The sequence below is a fragment of the Capricornis sumatraensis genome, chromosome 7 (genome assembly GCF_032405125.1).
Source record: "Capricornis sumatraensis isolate serow.1 chromosome 7, serow.2, whole genome shotgun sequence".
NCBI lineage: Eukaryota > Metazoa > Chordata > Mammalia > Artiodactyla > Bovidae > Capricornis > Capricornis sumatraensis.
The window spans coordinates 59,507,539-59,516,687 of NC_091075.1; the positions used below are offsets into that span (position 1 = coordinate 59,507,539).

Sequence of the window (9,149 nt, forward strand, 5' to 3'; positions counted from 1 at the left end):
TTCCTGGTCAGGCAGTCGTCTTGTATGATTTCCTTTCAGGCAATTACTCAGGACTCAGGCTCCTTGGAACCTGTGTCTCCACCACCACCTAGGGCATTAGAATCCTCTGATTTCCAGCTTCCCAGATGGCAAGAAACTGAGGGAGGGGAGAATTGTGGAGCTGAGTTACCAGACCCATACCTGAGGGCCACACTGAGAAGTGTAGTCTGGCTTAACACCTGGCAAAAAAGGAAATAGAGGCAGCTAAACACATAGCCCTGGTGGCTCAGTTGGTAAAGAATCTGCCTGCAATTCAGGAAACTGCCTGCAATGCAGGAGACCTGGATTCCATCCCTGGATCAGGAAGATACTCCAGAGAAGAAATGGCAACCCATTCCAGTATGCTTCCTTGGGAAATCCCATGGACAGAGGAGCCTAGTGGGCTACAGTCCACGGGGTAGCAAGAGTCGGACACAACTGAGTGACTAACACAAACACATCGCAGTCACTGCCAATCCAGTCACAACAAACAACAGCTGATATTTTGAGGGGGGCGGGGGTCTAATTTTGACTTTATTTTACACTTTCAAAAGAGAAAAAGGGAGTAAAAAGTTGTAATGTATTCAACTCAACTCTGGGGTTCAGCGCATACAACAGACTCCTTGGACAAAGGTTCATGCAGGTTGTTGAAAATTTTGATGCAGAGGGAAGACTAAGGGAGCCCGGCCCAGCCCACCCCACCCCCACAGAGAGAGGTCTACAGTTACTCTATCACAGTGCTCTAGCTAAAGCCCAGGTTTCAAACTACAGAGTCTCAACTTAACATCTAAAATTTTAAGCTGTAGCATTTCAGTAAGAAATAAGCTCAGAGAGCACATCTCAGAAGTAAAATTAAGCTGTTGCTCTCAGCTACACACTTCCAGGCTTAGGCAGACACATAGGATGGCAGTGGTACGGGGGTAACAGCGCTGTAGGGTCACTGCTGGTAACATAAACCAGGACATCAGAGGAGTTCCTGCCATTGATGCATCAGTAGCAGTTCCAAACACAGCTAATCAAATAATTCTTAAAAGTCAAGATAATGCTGATAAACAGAAAAATAATGAGGACCAAACAGATAGGATTCATTGACATGATATCATCTTTGTGAGGAAAATTAGGAGGCATTTGAGAAGGGAAAGGCAAAGGAGAAAAGGAAAGATATACCCATTTGAATGCAGAGTTCCAAAGAATAGTAAGGAGAGATAAGAAAGCCTTCTTCAGTGATCAATGCAAAGAAATAGAGGAAAACCATAGAATGGGAAAAACTAGAGATCTCTTCAAGAAAATTAGAGATACCAAGGGAACATTTCATGCAAAGATGGGCTCGATAAAGGACAGAAATGGTCTGGACCTAACAGAAGCAGAAGATATTAAGAAGAGGTGGCAAGAATACACAGAAGAACTATACAAAAAAAGATCTTCACGACCACGATGGTGTGATGACCAACATAGAGACAGACATCCTGGAATGTAAAGTCAAGTGGGGCTTAGAAAGCATCACTATGAACAAAGCTAGTGGAGGTGATGGAATTCCAGTAGAGCTATTTCAAATCCTGAAAAATGATGCTGTGAAAGTGCTGCACTCAATATGCCAACCAATTTGGAAAACTCAGCAGTGGCCACAGGACTGGAAAAGGTCAGTTTTCATTCCAATTCCAAAGAAAAGCAATGCCAAAGAATGCTCAAACTACCACACAATTGCACTCATCTCACACGCTAGTAAAGTAATGCTCAAAATTCTCCAAGCCAGGCTTCAGCAATATGTGAACCATGAACTTCCTGATGTTCAAGATGGTTTACAAAAAGGCAGAGGAACCAGAGATCAAATTGCCAACATCCACTGGATCATGGAAAAAGCAAGAGAGTTCCAGAAAAACATCTATTTCTGCTTTCTTGACTATGCCAAAGCCTTTGACTGTGTGGATCACAATCAACTGTGGAACATTCTGAAAGAGATGGGAATACCAGACCACCTGACCTGCCTCTTGAGAAATCTGTATGCAGGTCAGGAAGCAACAGTTAGAACTGGACATGGAACAACAGACTGGTTCCAAATAGGAAAAGGAGTACGTCAAGGCTGTATATTGTCACCCTGCTTATTTAACTTATATGCAGAGTACATCATGAGAAATGCTGGGCTGGAAGAAGCACAAGCTGAAATTGAGATTGCCGGGAGAAATATCAATAACCTCAGATATGCAGATGACACCACCCTTATGGCAGAAAGTGACGAGGAACTAAAAAGCCTCCTGATGAAAGTGAAAGAGGAGAGTGAAAGAGGAGTGTTGGCTTAAAGCTCAACATTCAGAGAACTAAGATCATGGCATCTGGTCCCATCACTTCATGGCAAATAGATGGAGAAACAGTGGCAGACTATTTTTTTGGGCTCCAAAATCACTGCAGATGGTGACTGCAGCCATGAAATTAAAAGATGCTCATTCCTTGGAGGAAAAGTTATGACCAACCTAGACAGCATGCTAAAAAGCAGAGACATTACTTTGCCAACAAGGTCCATCTAGTCAAACTATGGTTTTTCCAGTGGTCATGTATGGATGTGAGAGTTGGATTATAAAGAAAGCTGAGTGTCAAAGAATTGATGCTTTTGAATTGTGGTGTTGGTGAAGACCCTTGAGAGTCCCTTGGACTGCAAGGAGATCCAACCACTCCATCCTAAAGGAAATCAGTCCTAAATGTTCATTGGAAGGACTAATGCTGAAGCTGAAACTCCAATACTTTGGCCCCCTGATGCAAAGAACTGACTCATTGGAAAAGACCCTGATGCTGGGACAGATTGAAGGCAGCAGGAGAAGGGGATGACAGAAGATGAGATGGTTGGATGGCATCGCTGACTCGATGGACACGAGTCTGAGTAAACTCCACGAGCTGCTGATGGACAGGAAGGCCTGGCGTGCTGCAGTCCATGGAGTCACAAAGAGTCGGACACGACTGAGGGACTGAACTGAACTGAACTGTCATGTATATTCCTGGATGGAATTTGGATAAACAAGCACAGTGACTGCAACCCTGGTGTTCAGGGCAAAACCAAAGATCTGGTAACAGAAGAATGGGATGGTCCTGGTCACATGTTGCCTGTATGCTCCGTGCACAGCCATTGCCCAGATAAGGACCAGGAGAACAGAAATTGCGATGGCAATGCACATGTTGGCATCATCCATGAACTCAAAGTCACCTCCGAGTTCAGAACTTGAAAAGTGATACTGATCTGGATCAGCCAGGGCACTCAACAGAACCAGCAGCACCACAGCATTGAAGATCAGGCACGGGGTGCCCAGCGGGATGGTGCCAGCCAGGACATGGCAGCACAGGCAGCAGCTGGTGGAGCAGAACGGCATCCAGGGGCCACCGTCTTCATCACCCAGGCTGCCCACACAGTGGTACGCCGGGCTCCTCGGCCACCCCGGCTCCCTCTCCCCGCCCCGCTCACCACCCAGGAGAGCTCCTAGCTGCTGTCTCTGACAGGCCACAACAGCTGGTTTTTGAAGTGTTCCCGTAAATACCCACTTTTACAGGGGAACAGCCCTGGAAATGCAAATAATGACAATTATTTGGGACACCAGACTGTCCGTTCTATTATTTGTACCTGAAATTAAAAGAAATACCAAATTAAAGTCAACTCTTTCAAAATGGAGTCCCACATGCATGGCCATGACTGCTGGTGTCTAGCAGTGCATTTAGCTGAGGTAAACAGAGGCAACCAAGGGTACCGTCCGAGAAGTGAGCTTCCCTTTGCAAGGAAACCCAAGGTGGGCACACTTTTAAGATGATCTTCTAGATTGCTATTCCATGGACGGTATCATTCCCATGATTAGGGTATTTTATATGGCATACAAAAAGGATTCTGTAGCTGTGATTAAAGTCTCTAATCCGTTGACTTTGTCACTTAAAAGGGAGATGCTCTTGAATGGACCTAAACTACTCAAATGAAACCATTTGGAAAAAAAGTCTAGAGTCAAAGACAGAAGTCAGAGAGATCCAATACAGCGGTAGACCCTCTCTGTTGGCCACAAAGAAGCAAATTGCCAAGCTGTTTTGAAGAACTCAGAGCCCTTTATAAATGTAGATAATCCCAATACCATTTACAAAAAAAAAGTAGCTTTCCCATTTAACTATTTTATATAGTGGAATACGGATCAACTAGCAATTTTATGCTGCATAGGGTGACCCCGTATTATCTGTATGTTTGGGAATGTGTCCTTACTAGCATACTGCTCATACTGTGACTTCTCTAATGGTTTTGACATTAGCCTAGCTACATAGCAAAGAAAATTCCACAAATAGCCTTTTGTAGTTTACCAGCATAAATATGTAAATGCCAGCATTCCTTCTACAAACTATTCTCAAGCATGCAAAAGCCATTAACATTGAGCCTTTTGAAATACCAAAGCCATAATGCTCTTTTTAATTCACAAATGTGATCATGCCAAGTGACATGCTTAAAATAAGCATGACTGTTTAAAATAGAACTACCAGTGAGATACCATTGTCTACAGGGGGAGTCCAATCAGTGCGCTGACAGTCCAGCCCCTGCTTCCCTGTCTACATTCATCTCCAGTTTCTCGCCGTACGCAGGCTTCCCAATCTTGTTCTGAATATAAGTTGTTATTCCTTGCCTGCGTGCCACAGGCCTCATGACTATTTCTTTTATCTTTGGACTAACGTTTATTTATGCTTCAAGGTTTTATTTCAACTGATCTCTCCTATTACATTCATTGTTCACTCCTACTATTTGGCTCTTGGGACTTCCCTGTTGGCTCAACAGTAAAGAATCTGCCTGCCAATGCAGGAGACATGAGTTTTATCACTGGTCAGGAAGATCCCTCGGAGAAGGAAACAGCTACCCCACTCCAGTATTCTTGCCTGGGAAATACCAAAAGAGTCTGACACGACTTAGTGACTAAACCATCACCACCACTACAAAAGTATAGTTAGTGAGTGCTCTGAGCAGTCTGCTAGTATATTATAAATACACACACCTAATCAGAGCCTCCTGGGTAGTTCAGCTGGTAAAGAATCTGCCTGCAATGCAGGAGACCCTGGTTTGATTCCTGGGTCAGGAAGTTCCCCTGGAGAAGAGAATGGCTACCCACTCCATTATTCTTGCCTGGAGAACTCCATGGACAGAGGAACCTGGCAGGCTACAGTCCATGGGATCACCAAGAGTTGGGCATGACAGAGACTTTCAGACACTCAATCAGTTTCTGATTTCAGAATGCTAGAATTCAGAAAAAGAAGGCTACTTGATTACAGTTTTTTAAATTTTTGCATTTTACTTATTTTATTATTATTATTTATTGAAGGTTTCCCTGGTGGTTTAGAAGGTAAAGAATCTGCCTGCAATGCAAAAGACCTGGTTTTGATCCCTGGGTTGGGATTTTAGAATGCTAGAATTCAGAAAAAGAAGTCCACTTGACTACAACATTGTTTTTTTTTTTTAATTTTACATATTCTATTACTGTTATTAGTTTATTGACTTTGGCTGAGCTGGGTCTTTGTTAAAGTGGGAGGAGGGCTCTTGATTCTGGCTCAAGGGCTTTCTCTTGTTGCAGCTCAGGCTTAGTTGCCCCTCGGCATGTATGATCTTAATTCCCCAATCAGGGATCAAACCTACATCCCCTGCACTGGAGAGCAGATTCTTAACCAGTGGACCACCAGGGAAGTCCCTACAGTTTCGCTTTATTCCTTATTTTCTGTATGTTACATAGTCCATGGGCTAACGGCACGAGAACCACAGCAAGACTGCCTGGGTTAAAACTCCATCTCCTGTTTATTACCCCAACTCCCTCTCTTCTTCACTTTCCATGGCTGTATAATGGGCATAATAACGGCACCCATCTCATTAAGCTGTGAGGGTTAAATGAGTTTTGTTTGCTCCAAAGAGGATGTAAGGATATAAGATGGAGTGTGTGTGTGTGTGTGTGTGTGTGTGTGTGTGCTTATTACTCTTCAGTGAGCTTGCATGCTCCCTGGGGGCAGCAGCCATGCCCTGTATCTCTCTGGATATTTCTGTAATGGCCAGCACAGTGCCATATATGTGAGCACTTACTGAATACACACACCATGCCAATACCTCTTCATCTATTCCCATGATGTTGAGCCTTGTGCTTGGCTCAAGGACACCTGTGCGTTTGTTGGTTGGACTGTAACTGCTGCTGGCAGTCATGCCCTCAAGCCAGGAGGGAGAGTCATTGACCCACACAACAGGGTTTCAACAATCTGAGTCACCATCCTGCCTGCAGATTGGGTGAGCAGTGATGATTGGTTCTGCCAAGACAGGGAAGCGTGGGCTCATAATAGCAATTCAAAATGACTCACTATTCTCAGAACTTCCTTGTTGGTGAGACTCTGGGCTCCCAATGCAAGGGATTCAGGTTCAGTCCCTGGTCAAGGAACTGGATCCCACATACCACAACTAAGAGTTCTTATACCACAACTAAGCAATAATAAAGTAAAATAAAATAATTCATTATTCCCAATGACAAAAAGCTAGGATTACAATGACGTACATTGCTTATAAAGAAAATCATGACTAGCCTCCATTTGAAAATGTTTCTTACATTTAAAAATACGTGAAGATCAATGAGCCTGAACGAATACAAATAATGGACTTAACAGTTACTGCTGCCAGGAAAGAGGAAGCTGCCCATTCTACCCTTTCTCAGAGGATATCCCATGGCAGCTTAATGATGAACTAAAGCCTCACAGAAACCTTATTAGAGGATTTAGGTGTGGAGGACGGTTGTTTCAAGTCTTGGCAGAATGCATACTTGTTCTTCATGACTTTCATTCTTTAACTTCCCAGAGCATGTTATTTACACTATCTGTTGGGTCCACAGGAACTGCTTTGTCCTGTGTGGTCTCCTCCATGGCCTCACCAGTGGAAAAGCATATCTTGGACAAAGAAAGAGTCTATGCTCTGCAAGTGTGGTGCTATCACTTGGGAAGGGAAGACCAGTCAGGCTGAGCCAAAACAAAACTCTGCACTGGGGGACCTTCGTGGTGGTCCAGTGGCTAAGACTCTGAGATATCAATACAGGGAGCTCAGGTTCCATTCTTGGTCTGGGAACTAGATTCTACATGTTGCAGCTGAAAGATCTGCATGCCTTAGCTGAGACCCAGAGCAGCCAAAATAAATAAATATTAAAATAAAATAAAAACAAAACTCTGCATTGATGCTCACACATTTAGACACTAATATAAATAAACTCCATAACTTTATGGTCCCTTCCATTCCTGGATTATCCTGTGGGCTTTTATTTTCTACTGAAAGAAAAATATAGTAACTTCGGTCCCCTCACCATTTCCATCTAGATGGGTTTTAAGGTGATGAGCTTTCGCTCCTCCCATAGTTTTGTGGCAGTTCATGGGGAGAATAAGTAAAAAGAGGAAACAAAGGCAAAGAAGGATGTAAAAATAAATGACCTGCTTTTACCTCTGTCCCTTTTCTCCATGGCATCTGGAAACTTCTTTGTAGGTTCTTTTATGGCTGCTTCTGGATTTTCAAAGCTGTCTAAGCTGAGACAAGGAGAAGGGCAGAAAGAAGCTGCGCTGGAAATCACTGCAGTGTCCTGGGGAGGGAGTGCCCTGCGGTGGTCCATTGATCCTCAATGCTGTATTAGACAAATGGACTTCTCAACCTCAGACAAAACTTAGCTCAACAAAGCTTTATTTGGGAGGATGCTTTATATAGAGTTCTTTATCCTTTTAAAATCTTACCTGCAGCTCCTGAGTATCTATGCCAAGATGAAAAGACTTTGGAAGCATAGAGAAAGGGCATCTTGGCTCCATACCCTAAAGATTCAGGAAAAAATTCTGGGAACATGAAACACATTTGCATACCTGCTGAACAGCACTTGGTAGCTAAACTGGTTGAGTTTCTACATACTTTTTAAAATGCAGCATTACTAATCTGTCTTATCAAATGCTCAGCATGAGAAATTTAAACCAAATTCCCTCATTGCACAAAGTAGTCTCTCTTACAGATCAATTGAGCTTGGGGAAATACAGAATTCTTAGCTTTGTGGCTGCACAAATACTGTATGGTTAGCAAAAACAAGGACTGTACGCAAAGAAGTCACAACGCTGATAACCCAAATGAGAGGCAGAGAGCAAAGGTGCTCTGGGAATAATCTTACAATGCAACCCATTTTGATAAGTGAGTTAACTCATTTGTCTCTAAATATGGTTGGATTGCTCGATTTCCTCCCCCCACCCCATACTGTCACTCTATTGGAAATAACCAGGTGGGAAGACCTTTGCTGTCTTAAAGTCAAAGATGACAGATCCCTGGGACTTGAAGCTGACCATAGGGTGGGGTGAGCTTCTGGAAACCAGCTGTTAGCTTTTGTAACAGGCTCTGTCTTTAGGTTACTAAGCTCTTGGTGGGTGGGGGAGGAGTCAAATGAGCACAATCAGTGAACTTTTATCATTTGATTATTTTTAAGTAACTTTTTTTCTGATTAGGAAAGTGGCTTCATTGCAGAACAATTAGACAGTAAAGATGAGAATAAAGACATGGGTTTTTTCATAATCCCATTTTCAAAAATAAATTCTATCAACTTTCTCACATGCATGATATCCATTTGAATCTGTTTTTAAATGTAAATAAGGTAAAGTAGCAAGTGCTTCAAGGTTTAATTCTAATGTCAGCTAATAAGGAGGAAAAACTTGTTAAATATCCCTGTATGTGCTCTGTTGCTCAGTCAAGGCTGACTCTTTGCCACCCCATGGACTGTAGCCTGCCAGGCTTCTCTGTCCATGAGATTTCCCAGACAAGAATACTGGTGTCGGTTGCCATTTCCATCTCCAGAGGAGCTTCACAACCCAGGGATCGAATCTGCATCTCCTGCACTGACAGGTGGATTCTTTACCACTGAGCCACCAGGGAAGCCCTAACTATCCCTGTATTATCCTCAAATTACTTACAAGGTAGGGTATACATAGCTTTAGGTTCACAACCACGTAAAGTGCTTGCCATGCACACCGAAGTTTGAGAACTACTTAGCTAGACTAAAAGAAAAAGAAAAAGCAATGTCCTAAAATAACCTAGGGAGGAGGGTGGAGAATTCCAAAGTTGTTCTGTTGCTGGCCCTTATCTACTCTGTTGCATT

The 9,149-nt window shown here is 43.2% G+C and overlaps 1 pseudogene; it reads right to left on the reverse strand.

The window, feature by feature from the left end:
- Positions 1 to 888: 888 nt before the first annotated feature.
- Positions 889 to 7,816, reverse strand: LOC138081805 (lysosomal-associated transmembrane protein 4B-like; annotated as a pseudogene).
- Positions 7,817 to 9,149: the final 1,333 nt, after the last annotated feature.